The 17169-nt window shown below is 41.8% G+C and overlaps 1 protein-coding gene across 4 annotated transcripts in view; it reads right to left on the reverse strand.

The window, feature by feature from the left end:
• cadm1a (cell adhesion molecule 1a) overlaps positions 1 to 17169 on the reverse strand; it is a 330169-nt gene that overhangs the window by 81036 nt on the left and 231964 nt on the right. The window lies entirely within an intron of this gene.

Here is a 17169-nt window from a genome sequence, read left to right on the forward strand (position 1 = left end):
CTCGGATTGCTACACTTCCTTGTTTCCACAAACCACAACGTCTCTCTCTGCCTCGCGGAAAATGAAAAATGGATTCTCTCCGGCTCCACGCTACTTTGATTTGAGAAACTACAGTAATAACATCTCGGACTTTTGCTTTGGGGTTGCAGCCGCTGTTGCGGTTGATGGTAAGCCTTGAGTGGCTTTGGTTTATTTTTAATGATCGCTACAAAACCAACACCTGGCAGCTCGCCAGCGGTGGCTGTTAGTTATCGGTCCCGGCGCAATATATCACCGGCGGGAAAACAGCACACACACACACACACACACACACACACACACACACACACACACACACACACACACTCTAACACACACTCTAACACACATGCTCGAGGCTACGTGGAGCCACGAACAAACACAAACAGCCAGTCAAAGTGAAAGGTCAATTCTATAATTGTGGATATCAACTAACTATATTTGAAATGTTTATGCTCCTCGCTAACGAGGCAAAATACTGCACGATGCCTCGGACCGCTATACAGGAAGAAGCTGCTGTTCAGGTCTACATCTTATTAACATTAAAAAACAGTTTCAGTACATCCAGGGAAACAGCAGAAATGCTGAATCACTCTTAACAAGCCTTTTGTAGTACAAACTCCTACAAACTGTCCCGAGAGGTCAGGCTAAATAAAACGCCAAAATTTGTCCCGGACACCCTACAAATGCTAACTGATGATTTGTTCCAATGAATCTGAGAAGTCCTCATTGGAAACTGTTTGGAAAAGGGCAGAAATTGGTTGAGAAATCTGTCTCGAAGTACGAGAACATCTTTTTTTCACTGAGAAAAGCCTTCAGCAGCGTTCCCCTTGGGATTGTTGGGATACAACTGATGCTATTGAAGAATCTATGCTATTCTCTTAAGGAGCCACCATTGTTGTTTAGCATGAACGGCCGTCTCTCCGTCCCGTCTGGTACATACCTAGAGATGGGTTTTCCCAGGTCGGACAATTTCCAGTCTGATACGGTGTATTCTTGAAAATCCAATCCTTCATAATCAGGTGGTTCTATATGAAGTTCAAACGTATACTTGGGAGTTCTTGTAAATCACTTTTAAACGTGTTAAATTTACTCTTTATTCAGAGATGCAGGGTTACATAAAACACGTGGACTGCTAATGATACACCAGATCATGCAAACTATTTTGCCAAGCCTGCAATTGAGGTTGAGAGAAGAAGGGGAAAAAAAACGTATGGGTAAAGTCTTTGTAATTCCCTCCTTACACTCTCCTCCTACATCGTTACAAAAATAGCATCACAAATAACATCTTCTCAGAGAGGCTAAAAGGGCCGACTGAGGGGCGGAAAAGGGAAAGAAAAAACAGAAACTAAGAGAATGCAGGAAACATCAACTGCTAATTTGCATGCCTCAGTTGTCAAGCACCTCTAAATATCCCTGCCATTTAGGAGACAAGGAGGATGAGGTGGGAAGAGAGAAATTGCATCCTCTGATGCTGACAGATAAGGATAGACAGCTTAACAAACGAGATTCAAATGAGCATCCCTCAGTGGCCCGAACACAGCCCTAAATAAATGAACCTCGCCGTCTTTAATATTCAAGACGGAACCTCATTTTTCAAACATATGCAGAGGTGGGCGGCGAGGTGGGCATCTGGTTATGATAATCGGCTAACACGCTACAAAATGCATTTCAAGGCATCCACTGAAGGTTACAAGGCGGCAGCGGGGCGCCCGTGAGGTTGTCTGCCGGGTCTGGGTTTAAGGCCGGCGGAGGGAAGCGGGCGGACTTCCGACGGCGGCTGCGTTGTCAGCTGCTTAATTGTTCCCGTTGTGCTTAATAAACAAACTCTGACACTTCGGGAGACGGTGCCGGACTTTACACTAATTAATAGCCAACAACAACAACCGTGGGCTGCCGTGGCAACCTTGGCTCCTGTCAAAGGTGGAAAGAAAAAGCACTTCCTGGCGAAAGCTGTTTAAAGCTTCAACACAGCCTTTTTTTGTTATTAACATTTCAGTGTATCGGCTTTTTGGCATGAAATCTTGAGCTGTGTGTCGGCACTTTGAAAAACAAAGGAGACTGTTCCTAATTGGACGAACCCCTGTTGTCTATTGAAGATGTGACCAACCTACTACTACCGTTTTAACTGTTATATAAAGAATTGCTAATTCTTGCTAATTAATGCTAATTAAATATTTATCAATATAAATGTTATTCGTATCGAAAATGAGCAAAGATTTTCCTGCCAAAAGTGTGTGGATGATTTAATGACAGCGGCCATTTTTGAAGACTGCCTGCAGTGGAATGATAATCCACTAGAGGGCAGAATACATGTATCAGGTCATACAACAGGGTTTTAAGGAAAGTATTGATCATGTTGATAAGATAGAGGTCTCAGAAACTCGGGTACATATGATACAAATGGTTTTATAACGTTGGTTTGTTACTTTAACACAATATGGGTGTTGCTAATTCATTGTTTATTATATTTTCTTCATCATATGTTTCTTTAAACTGACAATTATAAGGGTAATTTAACTGGTGGTAATTAGTTTACTTGCCTTGGCCGCATTAATACTTTTTTTCCAGGCACAAAAATATCAAAAGCCATCCATTTGTGCCAAACGCAGCAATTTTGTATGGGATGCTATATGGATGATGACCTGCCATTAAAGAGAAATGGAAAAACTAGCAACAGGCAACTACACTCATTTAAAAGCTGCCTGTTGAGTTTTTGACCACTAATGGCACAATGGAGGGAAAACACAGGGTACCTCCAATGTTACAACCATGATCATATTTTAAATCGTATGAGCGTTTTGGTGAGAAGACGGCTCAGGGAGACGCGTGACAAGCGTCAGAGCTTCAAGTTTCCAAACAAACACACTCACGTGGAAGCTTTCAGCGAGACGGCTTGAGAACGACGGAAAGATAAACTCACATAACTGAAATGGACATTATGATAATGACAGATCAGAGATGGTGGGAGTAAAATATAATTGGCAGTCTGAGCTGCACTTAATGCATTTCCCTCCAAATGCTCAATTTGCCTTTTTATTTTTATATCTCCTCATTAGAAATTAGCTCGGGCGTTGACACACAGATACAAAAGGCACTTGAGGGTAGAAACATGACCATGATCTGCATCAGGTGACTCCGACACTCTCCTCCGCCGTAGGGTTGAGAAAAAGAAAACACTGACGCTTTGCCCGGCTTCCTGTTCACACAGGCAAAACAACCAGAGAGCAGCTGCTGGATGGTATTTGATTATAGGATAGTCAAGTCGCTGGACAGTTCTGATTCACTGACGATGACAAAATAATTGCTTCGCAAGGACTTTTTGAAGAACAGTTGAAATACACTGTAAGTGCTTTCGTGGATTCAAACTAAATTTGCAGTTTTGACAGCTTAACAATAAATTTACCGTATCCATGTTCTTTTACTCTTTGTTTACTGGATCGGCACATTTGCACAGCAACAGTTTCAGAGTCCGTATCGAATGGTAGGTATGGTATCAAAACAGTTCAAAACCACCCATCAGTGATTACAACAAGTCTTTCGTAATTTCATTATCACAACATACTGAAATGAATAAAACCACCATCTGAAAGGTAACAAAAATACCATTATCTTCCCTTACAAAGGGTGGATGTACCAAAACCGTCCGTTCAGCTCTATATGGTATAATATATTTATATATACAGTTTTCTTTCTTACTGGGTTTGTGGTTATTATTATTATTATTATGACCTTGTCATTTGCAAGTGCCTTCATCATTTCAAGTGTTAATTGAAAAAAAAAAAAAAAATTCTGTCTGTGCTTTTCCAATGGTAAATATTGTGCAGTTCAACCCTTAAGGCCTTTAAAAGGCATTTCATGCTTTGACATTTACAAACAGATATGGTTAAAAAATTGTCAAAGGGTAACATTTTAAGTTTTATTGCCGTCCACCTTTTTCCAACTTTATCCGATGGCCAGTAACATATTCAGCCCATGGCACTGACAGTAAGGGGGGGATGGATTTCAGCCTTTGGCTATCCATGTCAAAAAGTCGAAGCAGCCAATCGGAGATTAAAGTTGTCAGACAATGACACTCGGCAGCGCGGCGTACAAAGCTAGCCCGAGGCCCGAACTTCACTTAGGCTCGCAACGGAAAGGAAGAGCCACCGTGTCCCATTTGACGGAGCTAACAGCTGCATGTTTCCATTTGATTCAGAAAAAAAAAAAAGGATGAATAATCAGTCGGGTCACACAGATGGCCACCGTGACACTGAGGAAGATTTTCAGCAGGAAAATCAAAACCCGCTGTCAAAGTGACATCAGTTTGATTTTGTTAATAAAACATTTTTTTTTTGCTCAGGATTGAAGGATAAAAGAGTTGCGAAAGAATATTAAATATCAATCGGGGCACCAGTCTGTCAACGCGTCTCCCCGTGGTGTTATTAGTCGTAATAGCATTAGTGTTGCATTTTTCATAAGTTCTACTCTTCGACATACATTTATTCATACGGCGCCTCAATCACAAACATGATGCAACGCACAGAAATCTTACACGCTATGCTACATGTTCTTAATTGACGCACTTATCATCTGCGTGTCACGCGCTGCTTGTGATCACCAGAGATATTAATTTTCCCTTTTGACAATTCCAGGAACGCGTGTGAGTTCATGCTTCTTGAACAGCAGACAATCATTTTCTTGTTGGTGCGGCTCCCCGCTGATAAATTGTCAAATCTTTGTGTGCTGAGTGTTTGTGTGTGTCTGCTAGTGTGTGTGTGTGTGTGCGTGTGTGTGTTTGAGAGAGAGAGAGACAGAAAGCGAGAGTGACTGGTTGTGTTTCGCCAATGTCTGATTGCAGTCGGTGCTGTCTGATTGAATGCTTGTGTGTGTGTGTGTGTGTGTGTGTGTGTGTGTGTGTGTGTGTGTGTGTGTGTGTGTGTGTGTGTGTGTGTGTGTGTGGACTGCGAGCACGTTGATTTTGGAGTACAGCATCGTTACGTATCACGGGACCATTGTTTGCCATAATAACGGCTACAGACCGAGTAACGATGCAGTTTACGTAGAAGAATGCGCACACAAGAAAACAATGATATTAAATATGAATTATGTTTGCAGTCAAACTATCCATTATTAACAGTTTTTACACGCCCAACTCATCATATACGGACACTTTAAGCTTCTAACTATGGCGGTCCAGGTAACACTCTAGGGGCGGTTTTAGGCGACTCAAGGACGGTGCATCAGTATACGCCTACATGCATATTTTCAAAATAAACTTCCATCTTAAGAGGAAGTTAAATGGATGAACCAGCTTTTGGACTTCTCATGAGTCACGTGACGACTAGCGTTCCAAATGTATAAGTTTACACGTGGAATGCGAACAGCCATCACCTGGGTGAAAGTCCTGTTTGTTTACAGAACGGATAGCCAGACCTACAACAAGACCCAAGTCCAGTTATTCTTTTAGATGTATTAGAACGCCAACACGGAAATCTATGATTTTACTTTTAAATGACTGATTGTGATCACGTTGTTAAAAATAAGACGGAGCAGGAAACTCGAGCGGTCAGAGGAAAGGATTATTTAAAAAAAAAAAACAGCAGGTTGGTCAAACTTGTTTGCAGGACAAGACAATGCAAACTCATCATATATGAAGCTTTAACCTTCAAACTATGGCGGCCCAGGTAACACTCTCGGGGTGGTTTTTGGAGACTCAGGGACGGTGCGTCAATACGAGCTTGTTACATGCATATTTTCAAAATAAAGTTCCATCTTAAGAGGAAGTTAAATGGATAGACCGACATTACTACGGTGCTTTTCTAGTCTTACCAACCATTCAGAGGGATTTACGCTACATGTCTACATCCACCACATTCCACACCGATAGAAATCTTGGGTTCAAGGTCTTGCTCAAGGACCCTTCGACAAGTGGACTGCTTGAGCCAGAACTTTGACCAACCGTGCTTGCCGTAGTTGTGCCTCCACGTTGTCAGGTGTCAGCATTTTCATTATAGCTGACAGAACAGATAGCCAGACCTAAGACAACAAGAACCAACCACGGACATCTAGGATTTTGCTTTTTAAAACCATATTTGATGCATGACATGACCGGAGCCTTCAACCTGATATCTCTCTGAGAACAGAACAACCCTTCAACCGAGCTGCAAATGCTGCGACAGCTAGATGGAGCCGGGAGAGAAAAAAGGTCAAGATCCTTGTGTTGTCGGATCACTTCAAAGTAGAATCCCTCTTACTGAGGATTCGAAGGAGACGGATCAGTTCGGCTGTGTGGACTGTTCATAGAAACATAACATAGAAAGATAGCAACCTAGCTGTGCCAACGGTGTTATCCAAAATGAGATTATAACCAGATAAATCGCTATGTTACATATATTTAATGTGTTGCTATAAAAATAGATAGCAAATCCAGTTGGAGTATTAAGACGTGGCAGCCTCCAGCACCTTTGAGCTGCCAGAGCTGCACACAACACTCACAACTGAAGAAGTCGACACGGCATTTTATCTGTTTTCCAACATGTTTTTTTTACCTGTTCAAGATTTATGCGTTTTGTTGAGTAACCACGGTGATGTATTGTTCCATCATTGATGTTTTGTGTACCTAATAATATGTATTTAGGGGTTTTATTGAGCAGTGAACGGGTTTTTTTATGGAGCCCTGGTGGGCGGCACATTACAATGCATCATCCAACGACTGTTTAGCATTTTTGTCATTAACTGAAAACAAACAGCTGCAGTTTTTCAAATTCATAATCCTGAGTGCAGTAAATTAATCCTAACAACAATGGAGCCATTACAGAGGTGATTGAACATATTCACATTGCTGTGGCCTTGAAGTTTTAAAGGGTTTGTTGTCCAGTGATACATTGTGTTTTGAATTAATTTTCCCAGTTAGAGATATACAAATTAACCATGGTAGCCTACAAGTAGGTTTTAGGAAAAGAAAAATCTCTTTATTAAGAGTTTTGTTAATAAATATGAACACATTTTTAACTTTTGAATATGTTTTATTACGTACGATTACAAGCACATCTTTTCTCGCGTTGGCAGCGACGTGTTTCTGTCATCCTCCGACATGGAGGAATTTAAATAACAAATGTTTCCACCCTAACTAATAAAACATGTGAAGTACCAGCAGACAGGATTAAGATACGCCGTCCATCAACCGATAGAAGGCGCGCTCTAACATCTGCCAATGTTGGTCGCCGTAAAAGTTGTAATGAAGACGCTTTTTCAGTGTCAATATCCTCTTTTCCAGTGCGACGCTGCATTATTCAACCGTGTAATCCATAATAGACCAAAGCTCGAGCTGAAACCCCCTTTGAGATCCGCCTTGAATGTAAGATAATGCATCAGACTGAATTGCTTATAAACTGCTTTGCTTTAAAGTGTCGTGGATCCTGATGCCGACGGGTCACCCTCATGACAGTTATAAATATAAAGCTCTAGAAATATACTTACTTCCACAAATACACATAATAACCTCAAATATGACGTCAGATTTCTGAGCAGGCAACATTGGGGTCGATATTGGGGAAACATGCATTGGCGCTGGATGGGAATTCATGGGATCATCCTACGGGGAGCATGAATGTTTGTGTACAATTTAACGGCAGTCCATCTAATGCCTCGTCTCCCACCGCACGGCTCACTTTATGGCACCGGATCCTCTCCTCTGTTTAGTCTTCCACTGCGGATAGATAGTAAAACGCCCTCAGGGATCGCCATAGCGACGCCGCATGACTTGCTGAATCATAGTCTTGGAGATTATTACAGTCTGGACCAAAGTGGCGGGGATTAATAACTTATAGTCAGCACTCACTGGCTTTGAATAAAATAACTTTGCATTATTGTAGGAGACATTAATTAAAGCATCAGCAATGATAGCAAAGCTATATTCCAATAACCCCAACCACACACACACACACATAGACACACACAGCACCTCTCCCACTGCTGCTCAGCGGATTTGTGCCACCTTATGTAAGAACGGGGTGTGAAAAGCTTTATAGGGTGTTACATGTTCGCACTGAGCATGTAAGTGGCTTTTGTGCTACCGCTGCTGATGTACGCTGCACAAAAAAAAAGCCTTTATCTGTCGCCGGGCCTAATGAGTGCAAAAGCAAATTTCAACAATGCCAGTAAATACAACAAAAAAAGGGATTTTTTTTTACGGCTTTAAGTGGGCTGCATTATTGTGGTTTGTTTCTAAATGGCATGAAATAAAAATGCCAGCACTCCCCCAATCATCTATTCATTTGCATTATTTTACAACCTACGTCCGACCACTTTCTCCAGTTTATTTATTTCGTGTTCCCCCCCCACATCTCTGCAGCGATTTTCAAGCAGATTCCTGCGAGTTGTACAAACATACATTTCAAGCGTTGCAGCTTCATGCAAATAATCTCATTAGATAAGGGAAGCTGGAACGCCTGGAGTCAAAAATATGCACGTCAGTTAAGTCCAATGTTGCTCAAATGTAAATGAGTCTTTGGAAAATTAGGCAATTATAGAGCAATTATTGATAAATATGCAACAGCTGTCCCAGAATTTTTTTTTTTTTTAGAGGGTTGTTGCAAAACATAACGGCTGCTCTGAGGAATCGATTGGCTTCCAGAAGAAGCTAGTTAGAATGCCTCGCTCGCGCCCCCTAGAGGCTGCAATGTTTACCATGAGGGGTTGCACTAAGGACAGGCTAAACAATGATAAAATCAATAGAGTTCACACTGACACCATTCCACGGCATCCATTCAGCCTCAGGTAGTTTCTGCATGGGAGGGAGGTCCTCCTGTTTCCTGGTTCATATTCATATTCACTCCTATAGAAGCTCTGATAGCAGCAGTTAGCTGCGAAGCTGCATCAATTGTGCCATTTTTCTAGTTCTAATTTGAGAAGATGTCCTCGTCCTTCATCGTGCATCTTAAAGACTTGTATCCATCAAAGTGAAGCTTTGACCAGAGTCAGTCAAGGAGGCTCCAAAAACCAAAAGGCCATCCTCTGAAGACAATATCCAAACCAAACTTCATGGCAAAAAGTCAGAATTTGTTTAGATATCTTGATCTAAAATGTTAGATTAATTGAGTCATGCAGGAACCTCATTTTTAGCACATTTCACCCTAAAATTAAAAGAAAAACTAATTATATAGCGTTTAATGCCTCTAATTCCAAAATAATAAGTAATAAAAAGTGATTGTGATGATGTTAGTTCTCATTTCCAGCTACAATAAACCCATGTTTTATATTTTTGGTGAAATCTAAGCCGACGCTGCTTTGGCTCCAGATCAGTTTACATGCTCTCCGGCTCACCAACGAGCCACTTAACATCGAGAGTGCATGCTGTTGGAAACACAAAAAGCATATTTACAGCTCAGAAAGCTTTGCAAAGGAAAAGTACCCCGTTACGCTGGAGGAAAATGTCATGTTTATACCACTGGTGACTCGTTAGAATTAGCTGCACTTTAAAAGGCCCGGCATGTCGGATTCCAGGCTTCGTCACTGTGTTTCGTTCGTGTATGATCACCTGGAAACTAAGAGCGCTTCTGTTTTCTTATGAGCTCTTTGTATCTACATGGATGTTTCTACAGTGGCCCTTAAGGACAAACCAAAAAGTCAAGATGCTAACCGAGCTAGGACCTATAAGGCTTCTCCGCTACCAAGCATGCTCCTGGCTTTCTGAGGTCTGGTCATAGGTAAGCATGGTGGATAGCATGGTGGCACCCAGCAGCGGGAGACTGTTGTGCCTCGCATTGAATACGGAGACCTGGATCTGTTCTGGAATCCCGGATCAAGCCGGGATCAAGCTGCAACTCGGCGGGGGGACCAGAGGACCGAGCACCGGGGCGATTCGGTGGGTTTATACAACGATGACTAAAACAACGTTTCCCCGATGTCAAACGTTTAACGTTCCATTCTTGTTACCTGCCCCTCGACTCCAGATGCAAATTTAAAGGAATTGTTGCATAATGATGAGAAAATGCTCCTCGAAAAATCCTCCTCGTGGAGCTACGCTTCACCGTGGGGGGGGGGGAGGTACGCAACATCCTCCACTCGTCTCCTTCAGGGCCGTTACGTAAACCAGGTGAAACCACTTTACATACCATTTTCCTGCAAATTAACATCTAAAGCAGGCATTCCTTGCTTTCTCTCCCCCCCCTCTTCACCTCCCTTCAGGCTCCCCCTCTCTCTGCGGGGGGGGGGGGGGGGGGGGGGCACTGTGCAGGATTCGAATGAAGAAATCAAGAAGTAAACAGAGGAGCGGCGAGGGAGGGAGGCAGGGAGGGGGGATGGAATGCGGATGCTGCTTGGTGTCACTAATGATGAGGAAAATGGAGGGTCATGCGGGAGCCGTGTCTGGATGGAGAGAGAGAGAGGGAGCTGGCGTACTCGAGTCAAGATCACTTCAGGGGAGGGCGGGTGCTTTGTGTACATGTGTGTGTGTGTGTGCGTGTGTGTGTGTGTGAGTATCATCCTGCCGTTCTCTCTCTCTACCTGTTCGAGTCGTGTGCGCTGACATGTGCTTACATTACACGGCGGCGGTACATGCCTTTACTTGTGTGAAGTCAAAGCAGGTTATCCATGAGTGAGCGTGTGTGTGTGTGTGTGTGTGTGTGTAGGAGTGGAGGGGGCGGCAGCCAAGTGATTAATGCGTCAGAGAGGCAGCTGTGGTCTGGGCTCACTCATTTGGAAATATGTTTCAGGGAAGAAAGACAGAGGGGAGAGTGGTGAGGGGGTTGGGTTGCTTCTACATCCTTTGCCAGATAAACAAAAGTGAGCCGAGAGCCTTCACCGGGGTCGAACGGGGCATCGCAGGAGAGAGAGAGAGAGAGAGAGAGGGAATGAGAGAGAGGAGGCGGCGAGGTAGAGGGCACTGCAGCATCTTCTTCCACCCGTCAACGTTCATCAACGTCTCTGTGAACGTCAGAGCTTCAACCACGCAGACAGACCGTCCATTGACTTAAACAATACTACTATCAACCATCTTTACTCATTATTAGGAACGCAAAGTTAGTCTGTGTTTGTGGTAAACATTGCAATTTACGTATATTACGTATAATATAATATAAATATAATGTATATAATAATTATATATTATAACTTGTGCAACAATCAACTGTTAAAATAACATTGCATAACTGATAATAAGAAAACGTTATTAATTATAATTTTGTTTGTTTACAATACAAGCTATTAACCTAATTAATTAACCTTTAAGCTGTTGATTAACACATGATATTGTCAACAACAAATACAAATACATCTTAATAGTTTTTTTTCATGTTTTATCTGATTAGCATATTTTAATGTATTTGATTTAGTTGAGTAACGACCAGTTTTACAGATGCAAGTGTTGTATAGTAGGACTGCCCCTTCCCTAAGCCCCGCCCCCTGACACGACTCCGTCACGCTGTCACTAAATTGCATTGCCTGAAGAAATCTTTTCAGATTTAGAAAAACGGAAAAGGCAGTTTTGAGGGAGAAGCGGCCAGCAGGGTCCGGGATGTCAGACCGACTCAGCCACAACAACAGGTTCAAGGATGGAGACAGAAACCGATCCAGATCTCCAGAACCTGGCGAGACCAATTACAAGCAATCCAGGCCGACTGATTGAATTAGTCAAGTCTTCGGTAAGACAGCAAATGTCGGCGAGATCATTCAGTTTAACTGCCAGTTATGTTCCTGGCAGATTATGAGCTTTGAAATGAGTCCGAACACTTTAATTCTTGATTAAAATGAGGCTCGTATCGCCGTTGGCAACCGAAGGAGGTGCTCGAGTCCAACTTAGTGAAACTGGAATAAAGTCGAGCAGCAGAGTGTTTTTTTTTTTTTTTTTTACTTCTTCTCTGGTTAGTGAACACCAAAGATGCTCATCAGACGACGCAGGTGGAGAAACATCTGGTATGGGCTACTTTGCATCCCGACTCAGCGTTTTTTTTAAATGTGAGCGGCGAGTCGTGTGGATATTGTGCTGAGTCATGCAGCTGCCGAGCCGTGAGCGAGAGAGTGGAATATATCTCACCACGGAGGTCATCTCGGAGGTCCGTCTGACAAACATCATGACTAACAGGCTGTGTGATTACTTGAAGGAGCGATTGAATATGTAAATGAGTCACGCAGGGAGTTGAATAATTCAGACGGATTCAAAAAGGAAAGAATTAAGCAGGCGTCGAGTTAGTTTGCTGTTTGTTTGTGTTGCATTAGCACGCTGCTGGCTGTTTGAAGGAAGCTCTCTGTGAAATAATTGGACATTTTTGACTCGTATTTTGATATATTTCATATTTCACACCAGACCGGAGACGTCAGCAGCCTTTCAGCACACGGAGCGCTGTAGCAGTCTGCTGTAGTGAACATATTTGAGTCTGTTTCTACAGCAGGTTGAATTTATTGAAGTACTTTCCACAAGCAAGTTTTAATTTCCCAAATGTTTTCCCTTTTTATTTCTGCACTTCAGTCGTATTGCAGTGCCGCACACCGATTGGCTGCCAAAAAAGGTGAGGGCTGCTCACAGTCGTTTATTATTATGACAATTTAATTAGTACAAATAATTAAATCATTACAAAAATGACTGCGTGTGACCCTCTTTTGAGAAATTACATATTATTAAGTTTGCTAATCAATGAATGAATAATTTAATACGACCCCATACTGTAAATACCAGGCTGAGGTTGAATAATCCAAACCTATGATTAAACAGCTCCTATAACCTGATTTCATTTAAGCAAAATTAATCATCGTCACAGTGAAGCCTGAGACGGTTGAGGAGGGGGAAAAAAAGACACTTTCTCTGATTTCCTCTCGTCAGAAGCACTTTGCTGCTCAGAACAGGCTGAAAGCTCGGCCGGCGGTCTGAACCACTCGTAGAAACTTTACACTCGACCTCGGGTCCCGGCGATGCGCCTGCCATGACACGGCTGCATCACGTACCCGAGTCTCAGCGGACGCCGGTGAAATACACTCTGGTTGAGGTGAATAAAACCACCAGGGGGCAGACTTCACCAGGAGGCGAGGACGGAAATATATGAAGGAAAATAGTTTTAGTATAAATATAAATATATAACACAGCATTCCCGTGGATTTGCAAATTCTACTTTAATGCATGAGTGCATCTTGTGTCGACTACCTCTATGTTATCATTCATGAGGTCACGTTATGTTAAATTTAAGTTTAAAGGTGCAAGTGGCCTCGTTTTGATTGCCTCTCAATGGCTCTCAACATGGTGACGGCAACGGTGCTAACTGTGGCTACAAACAGAGCTAACGGTCTAAACATCATTGTCAGCTGAAAGTCACCCAATGAGGTAGCAAACAGGGAACATGCTTGCTCACATGCACTAAAAGTAAGCAAGGAGGAGCTCAGATAACAACACACACAGCGGGACAGCGAGGTAGACGTTGTTCCACTATATCTTTGTATAGTTGTTTGCTGCTATTAATTCTCTTAATATTAATATCTAAAGTATCGCTCGTTCAATCAGTCGCTCTCTCAAGGCGGTGACGGCGAGCACCATCGCAAATGTTTACGTATCGTTAACTGCCGAAAGATAATTACTTAATAATTACTTCACTGTGATTACACCTCGTCTGCTTCATGGAGACGCAAAGATTTGAGGGATGCATCAACACTGTTGGCTTTGGTCTTTTTATGGAATTTGTTGACAATAATTAAACGATTGTCAGCCCAATCTTTTAACAACATGTCAATCAAATAAATCAAAAATCAATAAAAAAATCGACCAAATGAGAAAGTCCTCTAACAAATTCTCTGTGGTGGACTCGTAGTGGACTCGGAGCAGACCCACATCACAGTGTGTACCCTCGTTACTGATGAGCGCAGCCCTGCAAAGTGTCATTTCACTAGTTATGTTTTAGGGAATGCAAGTTTCATCATCTTCTACATTTTTTTTATGAAACGCCTGAGCTCCCTTCCTCACATCACGCGGGAAGTTTTGATCGGCCACACTTTTGCTTTGTTAAACCCAAAAACCAAACTGTAAAACGTGGACCTTGACGAGTTTTAGGAGTCTAAAAAAACCCAAACGTCATTAATTATTTATCCATTTCCTCGCCTCTTGGTGACGCTCTCAGCAGCAGCACGTATTGACAAATGCAGATTGTAATGCATTGGACTGGGGGACTATTGACATTGCAATAGCAGAGACACATCATGCGGTCGGGAAATGTTCTTGGTGCAGAGAGAGAGATGACCTTGCTGAATACATATTCGGAGGACGGGCTGATAGAGCTTCAGTAGCCTGGGAAATTGAACCTGTGTTATAAAAAGGGAAAAGCATACAGGATGACAAGCAAACACTGTATGTGTGTGATTGATTTAGTCATTAATCTGAGCCGTGTGTGTGTGTGTTTATAGAGCTATTCTCTGTGCACACACGGATAAGACTCCTTGTGTTTAACGGCTGCGTCTCTCAGCCAACCTCCATCCTCTCATGTCTTCCATTCTATTGATTGGCACGCAGGAGGACAGCAAGGCTTGTTGCTGGTGGCGGGTCAACTAAGGAAGCACCGGAACCTCCGACTGGAAAAACACATTTTTATGCTTGCTGAACAGTTCTTTTTTTATTTATTTTTTTTAGTACGGACCGTTTTTAGTCTACTCCAGTCATGTTAAGGACATAAACTAGTTCTAAATTGAAAATGTACTACTACTGTACCACCACCACCACCACTACTACTACTACTACTACTACTACTACTACTACTACTGTTAGTAGTACCACTACGATTACTACTACTACTGTTAGTACCACTACTACTACTACTGTTAGTAGTACCACTGCTACTACAACTACTGTTAGTACCACTACTACTACTACTGTTTGTACCACTACTACTACTAATTTTATTACCACTACTACTAATTTTAGTACCATCACCACTACTACAACTACTTCTAAAACGACTACTACTTATATTACCACTGCTGCTACTAATGTTAGTACCACTACTACTACTACTGTTAGTACAACTACTACTACTACTACTGTTAGTACCTCTACTACTACTACCACCACTACTACTACTACTGTTACTAGTACCACTACTACTACTACTACTACTACTACTCCTCCTGTTACTACAACTACTACTACTGTTAGTACCACCACTACTACTACTACTGTTAGTACCACTACTACTGTGAGTACCACTACTACTACTGTTAGTACCACTACTACTGTGAGTACCACTACTACTACTGTTAGTACCACTACTACTGTGGGTACCACTACTACTACGACTACTACTGTTAGTACCACCACTACTACTACTACTGTTAGTACCACTACTACTGTGGGTACCACTACTACTACGACTACTACTGTTAGTACCACCACTACTACTACTACTGTTAGTACCACTACTGTGAGTACCATTACTACTACTGTTAGTACCACTACTAGAGTTTTTCAAAAACATGTTTGGCGCTTTGAGCACACAAGTGGTAGAAGAAGCTGGACTCATTCATAGAACTACAGGTAAGATGAAATACATGCGTTTTTGATTTTGGGGTGAACTGTCTCTTTAACAGTCTTGGACTTCGACTGTTTCCAGAGAACGATCAGCTGATTGGTCTGGTTTCATTCTCACCGTGTGTAAAATGACACTAAATCACACACAAACGATGGATCTGAATAAATGAACAGGGTGAGACAGCGAAGGTAGACGCTTCCGCACAGAGTACCAAGAATGATGAGAGTAATAATTTTGAAAATAACCATTATTCTGCTTCATTATTCGTTTTCTGGGCCATAGATCCTAAACTCATCGAGATGCAAGGCTGATTTTGGCTGCACATTCATAAAGCATATCCATTGGAAATATTGCATTTTTTTGTTTATATTATATCTTGTTGCTTTTATTAGTTTCTATTTCAGCTTTATTTACTGAGCATTTAGAAAACACACAGGGAGAACTCTCATTGGAAAGTGAGAATAAACAAAGATTAATCAAAAGCCAATGCAGTCCGAGGTTGGTTTCTATTTAAGAAGCTGTCTGAAACTTTTAATGCCTTTTTAAATTGCCCCCTAATTAAGTTTAAGTGCAGAATTGTGCCAGTGAATTTGCAGACAAACAACTGTAAATGTTAACATCTGTGTGACTGGACCAAAAAACGGCCATCATTAATCAACCCATCTTCATCCGTCCGTCAATTTTTCCAATGTTAATTTCAAACATATTGGATTTAAAACCTTTAAAAACAGGCTTCACTGCCAATATTGCAACATTTCTAACCCTCTGAAGTGCTGCAATCATTGGCAAATAGTTCAAAAGGGCTAAGAGAGCAATATTTGGCAGCCTACGCTCATTTGGCACATCCACCGTTTCAGTCCAACGCAACGGAGAGACGGATCTAAGACGAACCTGAGCACCGAGAAGACAGCTTATTAGAGCAACCCAGTTTGAACTAGTGAAATATTTCTTTAGTCTTGGCAGTTTTGGAAAAAAAGATAATACGGGGAGGACAAAACAATATTTTCTAAATCTTTCACAGCTGAGGATGAAACGTGAGCACTGATCTGGTTCAGGTCTGTGGCTGAGATCCGGCCTGTGAAGGACTGGGCTCCGTCCAATCGGTCCCCCGAGGGAAGATCTCTTACTGTTCAATTCTAATTCATGTTCTTATAAATATCTGTCACTGGCAGGGCTAATTGGATTAAAAGGCTCGGTGGAAGAGGGACATGGAGAGCGAAGGAAGCTAGAGAGGCAGACTTGATTTACAGCACACCATTATTGTTCCCGTAAGGGCAGCAATGGAAGCAAATTATGACCGGATAAATAATGTTTGTTTGTTTTAATTCAATTGTCATTGTTATCAATCAAAACCTTTTTATAGACCATAAAATCTCAAAATGCAGCCGTTGTTTTATTCACTTCAACTAGAGATGTGAAACAGGCTTAATCTTCATGACTCATTTTAACTGTTTTTACATTAATTTTATGATATTTTAGTAAGTTCCTGTTTCCTGAATATCTCAAATTGAATGTGTTCTCTGTCATAACCCCGCCTCCTGCAAAATCCCATGCAGCTAAACTGCAAACACGTCCTTGAGACTTGGTTAAGTTAAGAAAATAACATTTTAAAACATTAGGTTTTGGTTTAAATTCAAATTCATTACATTATAAGGACGTTTGTTAGAAT

This window comes from Eutrigla gurnardus (assembly GCF_963514095.1).
Source record: "Eutrigla gurnardus genome assembly, chromosome: 15".
In the NCBI taxonomy this organism is placed as follows: Eukaryota; Metazoa; Chordata; class Actinopteri; order Perciformes; family Triglidae; genus Eutrigla; species Eutrigla gurnardus.